This window comes from Aphis gossypii, chromosome 2 (assembly GCF_020184175.1).
Source record: "Aphis gossypii isolate Hap1 chromosome 2, ASM2018417v2, whole genome shotgun sequence".
Classification (NCBI taxonomy): domain Eukaryota; kingdom Metazoa; phylum Arthropoda; class Insecta; order Hemiptera; family Aphididae; genus Aphis; species Aphis gossypii.
In genome coordinates, this window is record NC_065531.1 from 16,851,974 (window position 1) to 16,868,352 (window position 16,379).

General features: G+C 25.4%; 1 non-coding gene across 1 annotated transcript; it reads left to right on the forward strand.

Moving 5' to 3' along the window:
- The first annotated feature begins 284 nt into the window (after positions 1-284).
- On the forward strand, positions 285-357 carry Trnar-ucu (transfer RNA arginine (anticodon UCU)). Its single transcript has one exon. It is a non-coding gene; the product is annotated as a tRNA-Arg (tRNA).
- The last annotated feature ends 16,022 nt before the right edge of the window (positions 358-16,379 follow it).

The window sequence follows — 16,379 nt, forward strand, 5'->3', positions numbered from 1 at the left end:
AATAAAAAATTAAAGTTTGTAAGAAAATTTCCATATTTAAATTTAAATATTTTATAATAATTTAAAAAATACCGCCAATGGTGGCGGGCTATAGCCCCTCCCCTTGGCTACGCCACTGGATGTAACTGTCATTGATAAAGTAGTGATATTATCATGTCATTAAAAAATATCGATTAACTTGAACAAGTTTTTTATTTGAACTTTAAAATTTTTAATGTTTTTATTCATATTTTATAACTAATGTTACACACCAAGAACATGATTTTTCACTAAAATTCGTAACAGTCCCTGTAGCGCAGAGGATAGCGCGTTGGACTTCTAATCCAAAGGTCGTGGGTTCGATCCCCACCAGGGATGCATTGGTTAAACAAATTTTTTGCACTTTTTTCCAAATATTTATCATTTAATAACTTAATATCTTAATTATTTAGGAATGTATAACATGTATTTTATTATTTCAATAAAGATTGTTTATAATATTTAATTTTTAACTCTGCTTATAAAATAGTATTATCACTACTAGCCTAACTTATTATTATTTCGTTCGTTGTTCGTTTACAACCTCGTAATAAAATATCTATTATACACCTTATTATTATAATAACGGAAAAACAATTAATATCAGTACTGTATATAATGTACCTATGTATAGGTAGTTAAGATTTAAGAAGTAAATTTATAAACTATACAATAATACTATTGTCAGAAATTCATACGAATATTTTTTTTTATATCTAAATCTAAAATTTTCAAATCATAAAATCTAATAAATGTATGAAGACAGTTATTTTTTATAGACATTTAAGTTCAAATTTGGACGAAATTTATTTAAACGATAAATAACGATGTTTATTATTTTTTTATAATTTGAGAACATTTTATCCGTGGGAACTTAAAAGTTTTATTACATTATTACTATGAATTTTAGTATAGCATTTTTGATGTATTTTAAGATACCAACTATATTTATACAAGAAATCAATTTTTGCCGCTTTATGGTATTCACAGAAATATCTTATTAAATTTTTAATTATATTATGTAAGTTGGTGTGATAAGGTTACATTACGTTAATATATATGATTATAATAAATAATGCTTAAATATTAATAATATAAATTATAAAGAACGCAATATTTTCGGACAACATTGCTATACCTACGTAACACTAGGTATAAGTAAAATAAATGAATAAATAAAATATAAATAGTTATATCGCGAAATATACTCAAATAGCCATATAGGTTAATGACCGTCTCCGCTCAGAATCGTTTTTCACGTACAAATCATTGAATTAAAACTTAATACGTCATATATTTACACGTCTATTTAAAGTGACACACTTGACGTTTATTGTACGGCAAAGCGGTAACCAATTGTCTACTTTTTAAAATTTGAATTAAATTATTAGATAATCACGCAAATTTGATTCATTATTATTATTTAATCAAATGGTTCGTGGTGATCATTATGTGTTACAATAATTATTTGAAAAATATTATACCAAAATAATATTTTGAAGAAACAAATTGAATATTTATTTTTCTGTCTACATTATATCATATTATATTATGTACATTGTATATGCTATTTTTCTTATTTTATGTCCATTGGACAATGGTCAATACGGAATTCAAAACAGAAATGCATTCATAAATCACAATTATAGTAGTCTAGTTGACGGATATAATAAGGAAACACGTTAATCGTCAGTCAATCAAGCCACTGAGGCATCAAATTAAACATATGGATTAAATAGAAAGTACTTATACTGCTATTTGAATAAAAGACTTTGGTCCGTAGTATATTTAACAAAATTCTTAATCGACTAGTCTTTTTATCATCGGGTTTTTTTTTAAGTTATAGTTTTTAACTTCATAGGTCATAATATATTTTAATTTTTAATTGTGGGCTTGAATGACGTACCCATACTATAAACATAGTCTGTAGATACCTATGTTAAACATAATACTATGCTGTTTAAATAATAATTATAAGTTTATAGCTAGGTAGTATGTAGTAAATAAAACTAATTTAGCATGATGTGCGTACCAATACTTAGATAACCTAACAGTTGAACCTGATTAATTAAAACAGAAAAAAATTATTTATTTAATAAACAAAAAAAAAAAACCATCAGTCTTGTAGAAAAATATCGGCCAGCTGCAGTATTAATTTTTTTTCTAAAAATGTCTTACTTGGTTTAGACCAATTGATCTGAACCAAACAAAGCCTTTTTTTAAAATTTGAGCATCACGAGGAAATTATTTTTGTATTTTACAATGATGTTTATTTTTATAAGTAATTAATTTTTATTTCACATTGTTTATAATAATGTTAAAGACATCCGTTTTAGTTGTTTTTAGGCTATGTAAATTTTCATGATTTCGAAAATTTATTTACAAAATAAATATTTTTATGTATCATTGTATCTTAATATCTGCAATAGGGTACTGCAGCCAGTCCAGTAAAATTAAAACCGCAAGGGAATAATAATATTAATATTATAATACGAAATTATTAAATAATGCTCATATTTATATTTTTCTTTCAGTGAGTTGTATATTAATATAATATATTATTAACATGTGTTGTGCTGTATTCTTAGCATTTACGAAATTAACGGTAATGTTTTATATTTTAAACATAATATAGGTACATTATCTATGTTTAAAAATCAATATTATGATTCTTATGATTCAAAATTTACAATCTGTAATAACAATAAAAATAAAAGTCGGCAAGTGAGTACCGCTCTGCTGTACATTAGGTGCTGTATGGATCATTATTATATATTATAGGAGTGTTAAATTTGAATCCAATGATAGTTATCATTGTATACGAAAAACGATTCTGAACGAAGATGATTTGTCAGCCTAGGATATAATTTCTAGTGGTTGGTGAAAAAGGTGGTTTAAAAAACCAGCTTATATTAAAAAATATTTTGAAAATTAAATCACGTAAAGAAAACGCGAATCTTAAAACTGGTAAAATTTTCAAGTATCTACGACTTATACTTTTTGAAAATAACAAATATTTAAAATCGTTTGAGGATAAATCGTTATCATTACGCTATTTCGTTAAAATTTAAAATTCAAACGCACTTAAAATTTTTCCTATAATGATGCTTCGAGTTTTCTCTATAGATACTTGAAGGTAAACTTATGGAAAACTTAGTGTTGTATTTTTAATCCTTAGTTATAACACAAAAAATTTTATGATTTTTCAACTTCAAATATTTCGCAAATATTCATAATTTTGACGAATTTTCGTCAAAATTTGAACTTCAAATGCTAATAAAAAAAATTGTGCCTATGTATTCTTATAATTTTTTAATCACTATAAGAATAACATATGAGGAACTTTGTATAAAATTTTCAAGTATTTGATAGGGCCAAAAAAATTTTATCGAAACTTCAAAATTATTTTTTCAGAAAAATTGAAAATTTCAGTTGTATATAAATAGCTCAAAAAAAGTCAAAATATTTTGAAATTTAAATCACGTAAAGAAAACGCGAATCTTAATAACTGGTAAAAATTTTCAAGTATCTACGACTTATACTTTTTGAATAATAACAAATATCAAAAATCGTTTGAGGCTAAACTGTTATTTAACGCGGTTTTTGTAAAAATTTAAATTTCAAACAGTCATAAAAATTTTTTGCCTGAATCCGGTAGAGTTTTTTTACAGATATTTAGTTGAAGAAAAATGTATGGAGAACTTGTACCAAATTTTCAAAACTTAGTTATAAAAAGAAAAAAATTTTATGATTTTTCAACTTCAAAATTACTTGCAAATTTTCGCGTTTTCGACAGATTTCGTAAAAATTTGAACTAAAAACGCTATAAAAAAAATGTGACTAATGATTTTTAATTTTTTTTAGCTACATTAAAAACAACTCATAGGAACCTTGTATTAAATTTTCAAAACTTTTGGTCATCCAAAATTTTTTATCGACACTTTAAAAAAAAATTTTCAAAAAAATCGAAAATTTCAGTGGTCTATAAATAACTCAAAAAAGTCAAAATTTTTTGAAAATTAACTATATACGGATACCACTGACATTAACATTGGTGAAAATTTCAAGTATTTTCAGTGATTAGTTTTGATTACAACCATAAAAAAAAATCGATTTGGTCGAAAACTAGTTTTGCGTAAAAATTGCCGTTTTTCCGTCATTTTTTTTTGTTTTCTCGATTTTTTTGAAAACTGTTGGAAAATGTTAACTTTTTACCTGTATAATGCACCAAGGATATTCACTTTACATCGGAAACCACCCCCATAGTTTGAAATTGGAGCATTATTTCGACTAGTTATGCTGTACACAGACACAAAAAAAAAAAAACAAAAAAAAAAAAAAAAAAACATACATCATTGTAAAATCAATACATTTATCACTTCGTTCAGAATCTAATATATATTATAATGACTAAATTTTTATTTCGAAATAAAATATAGTTGATCATTTTCTGTATATTATGGTGACTACTGACTACAGGGCTACTAATATTGGTACTATGTAAAAATATATTTATTTTATATTTTATACAAGCACAAATGCAGTTTGATAATAAAGATAGGTAGATGCATGACTATTTAAAATTAATTAAAACTATTAAAACACTGATTACACTTTTTTACTAGGTAGGCTAAAAAACAAAAAAATAATTAGAGGCTGTTGCTTGATCCTAGGTCCTCGGCATAATTAAATAAATTATTTGTGTTAATAATCAAGTAAATTTAATTCCTATATTATTAAAAGTACTTAGCCCATTTAGTTCAAAATTGCAAATCTATTATATATTTTGTTTTGAAATGATTATGGTACTAATTGTATTATTTTTATTATTGTCAGCTAAAGACTTAGACTTAGATTATTAACTACCTACTCATGATTTATACAAGTTCATAATAAATTATATAATCGATTAATTATTATAACATAGAGTGTGTTTAAATCAATACATTCTTATCTTAAAGTGAATTGACTACACATAGGATTCCGTTTAGGCTAGATAAACTATGTTTTCTATAATTATATAGCAGTCAAAACACGAAGGATGTTGATCTTTGACTGACAGCTCCGAAATAAAAGGCAGATTAATTAAATTCTGCTTAAGCGTTCCTAAAACCACTGTTATGAGGTAAGTTAAAACCCCAGTTACTATTACTAACAGAAACAAAACTCACAGAATAACTCACAAATCCAACTGTAATAGATCCTTTATCAGTGATGGAATTTGAGGGATGATGTTTAAATTTTGTTTTACGATTATTCCTCGATTTTAGTTCTTTTGTTGTAATTTGAAAATATTAAATTGTAATCGCAGAGACTTTAAAATTTTTCAGTATATTTTACTAAAATATGACCCAATTCACACAGTTTTACGATACTTCAGTATCTATTATTAACTTATAAATCATTTACAATAAATTGTGGTATATAGGTAATATTATTATAATATAATGTAATATGAAAAGTTCTTGAAGAAAAAAAATATTCACTGCATTTTAAAAAATTATTAAAATTGAGTAAGAGATGTCAGACGCCATTTCATTTCAGAATTGTTTGTCGTGTGTAATGATGTATCGTTGAATTTTATAATATCATTACAACGACTTATTCAATGATGAATGATGAGGTACACTCGAAGTTACTATATAGCAGAACGACTTTCCCGTTTTTTTACATTGTTGCTACTAGAATATTAGATTGTAACACTTAGTAATTTTAAATATTATTGATTAATGATTTGTATGAATAACAATGTCAGGGCGAACCGCGAACGGCACGATCGGCGGATTTTCATTGTAAGGCGCGGGCCTACCATTCTTCGGCCTAAATACAATAAGGCGAGTAGTGCGATTGTACCTGTCAAAGTAATAGTTTATAATATATATTATAAATTCATATAGGCCTAACTTTTAAATTTTAAATTATAATTTAGTATGTTATGTAAATTTCAACCAGATTTGTTTGATTTTATACAGTTTGGGAAACAGTAACTGGTCTAGTGGCGTATTTACAAGGAGAGATCAAAGAGATATCTATATCTCCCCCTTGGCCCTCTTTTATCTTATTTTTACCTTATATTTATATGATTATAGTTGTGTTTTTTTTTTATTTATCATTTAATCCGTAGGTATTAAAATGCTGGAACGTTTGGCACCGACAATTTTAGTTACTCAGTGATACTCTCCTCTACCTATCTATAACCTCCTCAAAGAAATCCTAAATATGCCATTGAACTGGCCTGTATATTATAAAGAATAAAAATGCATTTATTAATTTAATTTATTTTTCGTTTATCTTGTAATTTTTTCAAGTTAAAAATAGATGGGAAAATGGATACTGCTGTGCTATAGATGGGTCTATAGTGGAATATTGGCCATTATAATAGTCTGTAATTGTAATGGATGTGTTCAATTTGAATTCGATTCTGAACAGTGATGGTATGTCAGCCATACAATACTAACTACTAAGTTATAAGCACATTTCATGATAATATTATGTTTATATTGCTATTAAAGATAAAAATTATTCATTTTGCTATTGATATTACAGTAGGTAGGTTAATTACATTTTTCTGAAAACATTGTATTTATTATATTTTTAGTACCTACCTTATTAATTTAATTATTATAATAATATGTATTTAATATTTATATACCGTATAGGTATATTTTAATATTATTGTTATTTGTTATTAACGTTTTAATTAATTATAGGTACTACCTTACCGTAAAACAATGTGAATAATATTGTGTAGTAAAACAATCATAATGATATCTGAATATATTTATGGTACCTATAAATGATAAAAATATAAATAGTTATTATTTAAAAATTAATCTACATATTATTTTGAAAATATTATTGCGTATGGTAAAATTCGTAATATGTGTAAAGGTTTGAAATCCTCACGAATAATGTTTTTGAATTAACTATAACAAAATAATTAATATCGTTAAAATATGCAATTTCGTCCGATTTGAACTTCAATATTTAAAAAAAATAATTCTGTTTGTAAAATTGTTATTGAATTTCTCGACTTTCAGTAGTATTTTTTTTTTTTTTTTTATATAGATTTAAAAACTTGTAAAGAACCTGGTATTACATTCAATAAAGCTTAAAACGCTTTAAAAACAATGTTTAGGTTTACAATTCTGATCGGAAAAGTAATAATAATAATAATAATAGATACTCTGCATAGAGTATATACTTACCAGTATTAATTAGAAATATTATTTAAATTTTTTTATACATTAGGTTTACTTCTTATTGAGAATTTAAGTTATAATTTGACACTACGCATGTTATCATTTTGAGTTATTCCGTATTTTAATAAATAAATAAATAATGTAATACAGCTATACAATACAAATAGTTAATATAATTTAAAAAATTTAAATGTTTAAATTTATTATAAAATATGATATTTTAGAAGTAAAAATCATTAATGTTTAATTAAATTAAGAATATTATAGGGTATTATGATTTTACAGTTGTGTAAGTATTCAAATATATCTATTTTTTTTTTTAAAACCATTTATTTTATTTGTGTTAAAAATTTAGATCGAAAATAGGAGAAGAACGTTGACCGGTTTGTCAGTTTGTCACACAGTCTGTTTACTATAGGTAAGTAGTAAGTACCTACACCAGAATAAAGAATAAATTACGACATAATGGACGTGATACGGACTGCGGACATACAATTTTATATCAACTATAAGTACTTATACATGATCCGGGTCGAGTTCACAATTTATACCTATAGTTTTGATTTCTTTAAAAGATCGGCGGCTGATGGGACCTAGTTTCCAACGTAAAAGTTATCGCTGGTTTGAGTAGTGACTGCAGTTGTAATATTTTCTACAATCACTTGTGGTTACATAGAAAATACTACTACGTGTAGTTAGATATGTATGGATAACATTAGGTACAACCAACAAACCAAGTTTTTATTTATTTTTGTCCACTTTTAAGTAAAATGAGTTTGACTGAACTCATTAATAACACTATGCACATACAAGAACACGTAGTTCTTTAGATACATTCCGCAGGAGTTTATTTGATATATAAATGAATATGATTTTATTTTATAAAAGATTTCTAGCCCGTTACTTATATAGTTATATCTAACTTACAAATATTTCATGGTAGATACTAGATAAGATGTCCGGACACGAAGTCGCGGAAAATTTAGCACTGGACAATTTAGCATGGATAATTGGGCGCGTGGACTATTTAACACACGAATTTTTTATGCAAGCTAATTTAAAACACAGACAATTTGACCCCACCAAGTTCACCATAGTGATAAATTTCAAATATTATACCTATATAATCTATATAATTTAATATGAAATAATAATAATAATAAGGTGTTTGTACCTATTGATCTTATAATCTTATCTAGGCATATAATAAATAATAATATATACAATTATGTTATATTTTAGTTTAATAGCTTAATTTAAATGTACCTATTGTTTAAAATTAGGTATACGCATTGTAACGTCATATTATATTGATAGTAAGTATTTAAGTGGCATCGCCCAAAAAATGAATTTCATTATTTTAAGTTCAATTGTACAAAAGATTCATTTTCCTCAAGTCTAAATTTCTGCGTGTATTTAATTGTCCAATTTTACGAGATCAATACTCTGTGGTAAAGTTGACGGCATCTAATTGTCCTAGATCCACTAGATAGTGTTTATAAGAAATGTTACAAAATATAAACCTTAGTTCTGACAATTTTGAGTAAAATGTTGAAAAGTGCAATATAATATATATTTTACACAATGACATAATATATATATTTGTACATAACCTTTATGTGATACTATTGATACTATATGCTTATCGGAGCATAAATGCATAATGCATGCATCTAGCCGGGAGGCTACGATCTTCGCTATACTTTTTACTTTTTACTTTCTAGTAAGATGATCTTCATCACATTTGATGCAACTTAGCTGTTGATTGCAGTTGTTATATGTACAACCACATGCTTGATAATAAGTGTCATTGGAATGGACTATTTCGTTTTGCGTGTAGTTTCTCGAATTAACACAATGGTTCGGAACAGTGTATCAATTTTTGATTATCTTCATCATTCAACGCGTGACAGTGATAAAAGGTAAAGATGACTATAAGTTATAAAACTCGTACTAATTTAATATTGTGGTTATTCATTTTATATAATATTGTGTTTAGCTTGTAGATAAAGAAACTTCATCATTGCGAGGTGTCATTAAAATTAATTTAATATCTATAATATTTTAATAGATAGGTATACTATAAAAAAATACCAATGATATATTTTAAAATAAATTCACAAATAAAATTATTAATTAGCTAGTATTTACATAATATCAAATATTAACTTTATATGACGACGAATAAGTTACAACAGTTATCAGTTTTTTTGGATCGATTGATCATTTATATATTATGGATTTATGCCTAAAAAACTGTTAATATACTATAACTAATAATTTTATTATTATAATAATATGGTATCTTAGTTTTCATAGGTACCTAGAAGATATTCATCATCTGCAGGCTTATTAAAATCAAACATTGGACATAGCAATATTATTCCTATACATATAGGCCCTCTTAGAAAAATTATAATTTAATATAATATATTTATAATTTTGTTGTTGCATGTATAAAACGCAGTATGCAATTTTATTGGTTACTTATTCAATATTATATAAATTGAAGTTATTGACAAAATATAAGATATTTATTTAGGTTCGACTGTTCTAAAAGTGTCGACAATAATTATAAATACTAAAAAATTAGATGTATGATGAATATGAATACCATTCAACAAGCTTGCAGTAAAAAAAATGTATTATAATTTACCTACTGCATGTCGTATAAAATATGAACAAAACTGTAAGTTTAGTGTCTTTGAAAATAAAACCCCTATAGGATACAGCATTAGGTTTGTAAATTGACACGTATAGCTATTATAGTTGTATAATTGTATGTTGAAAACATTTTTACTTGAAAATCAAATTTGAAAATTAAATTTATGAGGCAATAGAAATTGAAATTTATTAGCGTTTTTTACAGTGTACTTGATTATATTAATATTAATATATTACCTACATCATATAATAATATAATATATCAACATATTTTTGTAATTTGGTTTAGTATTTAAGTATTAAAAAATAAATATAATCTAGTATTGATTGGTATTTGTGCGAATTTTAAAAACAAACTTGTACATATTTTATTTTGTCTATGCATTACATACTGCATACATATTTGAGAAATTAAAAAAAACAAACGATACAGGCGCCTACAGTAATCATAGCGCGTGTTGTGTCTCATTTCGATGACTATTACTACGTTTAATATAATATACATATATTACACATATTATATTCTCGGTGAATGTAGTCTTAAAAACCAGCATGACCACTTGAAGGATTTTAGCTTTTTTTAATCGAAATATAATATATTAGGTAAATTTAATTCATATGTGTCGTTTAAAACAACACGTTTATTATAATATGAGCAGGTAGGTATATTTTGATTGTATTTTATAACTGCAGCATTAATTGCTTAAATTTAAGTAGTTATTGATGCACAAGCACAATGAATATTACGATATATTTTCGAGGACGTCGGGTTTTTTCCAAACGTAATTTCTTATAGGTAACATTGACTTTTAAAAAAGTCAACATGGTTTAAAATGGTGAGAAAATCTTCAATTTCAAGGACACGTGTATTTATGGTTACAATTCATCATTGAAATAAATAATAATATGTTCACTCTTGTCACTCTAAAAAATGTAAATTTATTTTCATAAGTACCACTTTTATGTCTTATAGGTACCTATATATGAGCTATGACCTACGCACGAGTGTAAAATTTAAAAACGTATACAAAAATCTATCTATATGGCTTTCACATATAGATCGTTTGGTACATAGGTATGTATGATGAATATTCGTTCATAAATATTGTGCGGTGATCCGTGATAATTTTAATTAGTAATCATACCAATAAAGAATATGAATAAAAAATGTTGATTAGTGAATGATTAAAATATATAAAACACGTACGTATCACGCGGTTTCTATTATTCTTCAACATTTATTGGACAGATCATTATAAATTATAAATAGTTACACGCAAATCCCTTTATAAGAATATAAAATATTTATTCTATAGAATAATACGAGTTATAATAATTAAGTAATTGTAAAATCTTAAGGTTTCAAATAATATTTTTGAGTAATGCCTAACGTTATTCGTGGATTTTATTACCTATACCAAGTTTGAAGGAGAGAATTTAGGATTTCAAAATTTGGCTAATTATATTTTAAGTCCAAATCTTATGTTTAATATAATATTATAAATATTAAATTTAACAAATTCATATAACAAATGGATAAATAGTCATTAAAACGATATAACATTATATTATATATATAAACATTAAACATACGTAGGTATATAATATTTAATATTACTTTTATTGATGTGGTAGCGAAATGAAGCACACCGTATGGAAAAATAATTAAAAAAAGCTGGAAAAAACTAAATAAAAAAAATTATAAGAAAAAACGAGAGTATTAATATTTGATAAAACTAATTTTGTTTGTTTTATAATTCATAAAATAAATAACTGCAGTATATTATATACCTATTTGAAATTTTCACCAAATGTTTATATTATTATTTTCTAAATATGATATCATTTTCAAAATATTTTAAATCTTTTTGTGCTATTCATAAAAATTTGAAATTTTTTTATTTATTTTTTTATATGAATGGTGATAAAAATAATCGCTGAGTAAAAATTAAAAATGCTTGATAATTTTTCTAGCTTAAAAATGTGAAACAATATTCCTCATAAGTATGGTCAATACTGGAACTAAAAAAATCTTTTTTTTTAAATATATTCACAATTATTTTTTATAGATATATGTAATTATATGTAATTTAGATTTGGACAAAATTACGTATTTTAAAAATAAATGATGTATTATGTTTATTATTTTTTATTTAGATTTTATAAACATTTAACTTAATAATGGTTATATAATTTAAATAACTTATATACATGTATAATGTATTAGTATTTAGTATATCTTATGTAAATAATAATAGTGGAGTAGAATAATATTATATAATAGTAAAGAATTAATAAATATATCAAAATAGTAACAGTAATAACCAAAAAGTGACTAAATATTTTCAAATATTAATTTAAACAAGTAAATTTAAGGCCATATATAAACATTTTGTCTGAATATATTACGCGACACGGAAAAAAAATCAACATAGTCCGTTATATGGTTTGCCAATGACAGAACTCTAAGCTGGACATATGAGGTGAAAGTACCTATAATTGATTTTATAAAGAAGAACATGAAATAAGTTGGACTTACTTAATCGGTGAGTAAGTAGGTATATTAAAACCAATTAGAGATAGTAATTCTGGAGAATGAATAAGACCATTTAATGAATCATATAATATTATAATATTATGATCAATAATACATATTATTCATGGAGACTTAAATCAGTTAAAACTTTTAAATTTTTATTAAATTTTATTATACGCAATGACAATTTTAAAACTTGTTAATTAATTGTATGATATTATCTAATTATACTACGAAGTTACGCACTATTCACATTATTAACGTTTTACGGCATTATTGCATTAATATAGTAAGGTATTGAACTAAAAAGTTAATAAAAATAATATAATATGGTATAAATATATTATACTATTATTTACTTTAATAATTAAATACTCATAAATAATAATATAATAAATGCTATGTTTTCTAAAAAAAAAAAACACATTATCTTACTGTAATTCTATAGATAAAAATAAATTAATTTAAATAACATAAGTACTTATTGATATTTGCCGACAGTTTATCTCTTCTCAGAATCGTTTTTCATAAACAACAAAACGTCACTGATGTTAACTTTAATACATTTATAACAGTGACCCATTAAAATATACCTAAAATACATCAAAGCGATACCCGTCTGCCTACTGGTCCACCTTTATATTATATTTTATTTTATTATGAAAAAATTAATCAACTCAGTATAAATAGATGTCAGGAGGGGCGGCAAGCTGGAGCATTTACTCCTCTTGCTTTTTTAAAATAGTTGTAATATACATAATAAAATATATATACGAGTATAATAAAAAAGTTGTTGTTTTAAAATAGTAAATTTATATTATTTCTTCTCAAATCCTAACATTGCCCCCCCTATAAAAATGTCTTCGGGCGCCTATGATCAGTATAATATTAATTATAAAATAAATGTATTGCTCAACATGCCATATATCAAATAAATAATAATAGAGAACTTTTATATTATTCTTTTTTTTTTTACCTAATTAAAATCTTTTAAATAGTTTATCAAATTTATTTCGATATACATACAATGATATTTCAAAAGTAGAGTTTAGCCAGTATAATATATATTATGATAATTTTATTTAGGCCTATTATGCAACACAATTTTATAATATAACTTAACAGATACTGACATACTATGGTTTTAATTTTTTTTATTTATCTGCGTGGTCGTTTATATTTGTATTTGAAGGTTATTGCCCTCAACACTTTCGTGTATATGTATGCATAGTACTATATATGTATATAAGTACATAACATTACCTATCAAAAGGTAAATCACAGTGAATCAGCTATTGTATTCATGGATTATTTTTCATGATTATAATTTTTAAAACTCTCAATACCTACATATATTCATATACAAGGCGTATTTTAGTATTCTTTAGAGTACCTATATTAATTTAAACAAAAAGGTGTCAACACTTGACGAGATACAATAACGAATAACGATAGTCGGATAGGTCCATTGCTGCTGGGACAAGTGCAAACACCTACATTCATTTTGAAAGCATTGAAAATACCATTTCATTATTTACATAATATTTATAATATTTTATGTTCACATCCAGAAAATATCGCTGTAAAGTTGTGAAGTGTGAAGTTCTTCATCATTCATACCTATATATATAGTATTTGACAAAAAGTAAACCGTAGCATTTTGTATTCGGATGTGTGCGAAAATTATCTAAAGAGCAATGTTATTTTTTAGGTATAGGTAGGAATTGTTGATGTTTGTTTTATTGCGCAATACACACTTGAGTAAGTGACAATTAAACGTATGCAGGATGTAGCGTGTACACTGTACAGCTCTTCAGCCGTATGTCTGCGTGTAATATACGTCGTTGATTTACATACAAATTTAAATAATTCGTTACGGTCGACGATTTCGACCAACTTCTCCATTCACATTGTTTACAATTTTCGCGCACGCGTATGTATGTTTTATAATACGATTTGTACACTAACACACATACACCTGTTGAGTTGTATGCACATGTGCCGTGTAAATATATATAATTTGTAAGTACATTAGTACATCACGAACATAATAATAATGTGAGCTACAAATGTTAACAGTAGATTTAAAGCATATAACTATACAAGTACATGTAGATTAAAACGTGTTTGGTTATTGTAAAGAATTTAAAGGGGGACGACGAGAAGATCACACTCCCATTATAGTTATTTTTCTATATACTTATAATAGGTAACAAAATTGTCAAATATTAGCATTGAATTTAAAAAAAATAATAATTTAACTAATTTATTATGAGTCACTTTCCATAATATGTCAAGTTGTAAAAAAAAATTAAAGATGCAAACCTCTCCACCTTGTTAACAGACTTAAGATACGCCATTTGTATGCTAGATTCTGTTACTCGTGTTTCATGTGAACAGAATATTTTATGAAATTTATTATATAAAACAAAAACACAATTTCAATGATGACCTCGTTGAGCAATATAATACCTATATATACCAGATACCTATAATATATTATTTAACATGCAATAACAGTTGGTATTCACAATCGACAACATTGTATTCATGACGGAAAGTTTTGTTTATTATCGTATCTCGCTGTAATTTTCTTAGCGAATAATCGACATTACAAGAGTTATACTTTTATATAAAAGATAAAAGATGTGTATTTTATTATAATATTATGTAGTATTGGCGTATTACTATATAAATATACAGTTTGAAGGCCAAGTTCAACAAAGAACAACATTTCAGTGCATCGATGACGTGTGTTCTATCTCATAAATAATAAATTATAATATTAAGATTCCAAGTAAAAACACGATCCGGAAAAATTTAACGACGAATCTTGTGTGAAATATCAGTTATAAGTATTTACATAGAATAAAATTAATAAAAATATATCTTGTGACATAATATGATGTAATAAAATACATGTGAAATTGTTAAACTCTAAATAGTTGTTTATGGAAATGATATATTTGTAACAATATCGAAGATTGTACATTGTTAACAATTTTTACATAAACAAAACCGTTACTGTTGATTTTTACAAACAGGTAAAATTAAATTTTAACGGCAATAATAATTAAATCGTTCACCAAAAATACCTCTACTGGATATTTAAACGGGAAATAACGATTTTAATTCAATGAAATTTAGTTATTAAATTGTGATTCAAAAAATATAAAGCGTATAGAGAACCCTAGAGAATCCAGACTATTAAATATTGAGTACCGTTATTTTCTATACATAATTACATTTTCCGCTAATACGTAGCATATTCCGTATAATAGTAATTTCTAAAGTTTAAATACTAATGAAACAATATAAAATTCTTTGACTTTTAAATAAATTAACATCAAAAATCAAAAATCATCACCATGAATCAAATTGAATTATGTATATAATAAACGTATATTTGACCATTGGTTAATGTGCGATAGAAGTAAAGAATTTGGGTTGTTCGTCATTAGGTACAAAGCATATTCCGTTCTCTGACGTGTCCACGTCTAAATTTCAAATATTTACAAACAATTTATTATACAACCCGTTGCCATTTAAACAGACAAGTGTATAAAAGCCGAAAATCGTTACTACAAAAAAAATTTTTTTGATCATGTTTTTTTGATGAAGCGGCATTGCTATAATAGTCTTATGATGGTACATAGATACAGCAGACTCATGAGTCGTGTGCACGTGAGTATTTTGAGTTTGAAAACACGAAAATCGTCCGTGAGAATAAGGATTAAATGACGTGCATAGTGGTCGGGCGGTTATATAGGAAGAATTATCCCATACAGTATGCGTGTGTCAGGTCGCCGCGTTTAAAAGAAAGGTATGTAACAGTTATATTAAAGGAATAATTAAGTTTATCATGTATATAATATGCACGAGAAAATAATGATACACGTGATCTCGTATCATAAAATAGTATGCGACCCTACCACCGTCGATCTGCTGGCGTGCGGTCG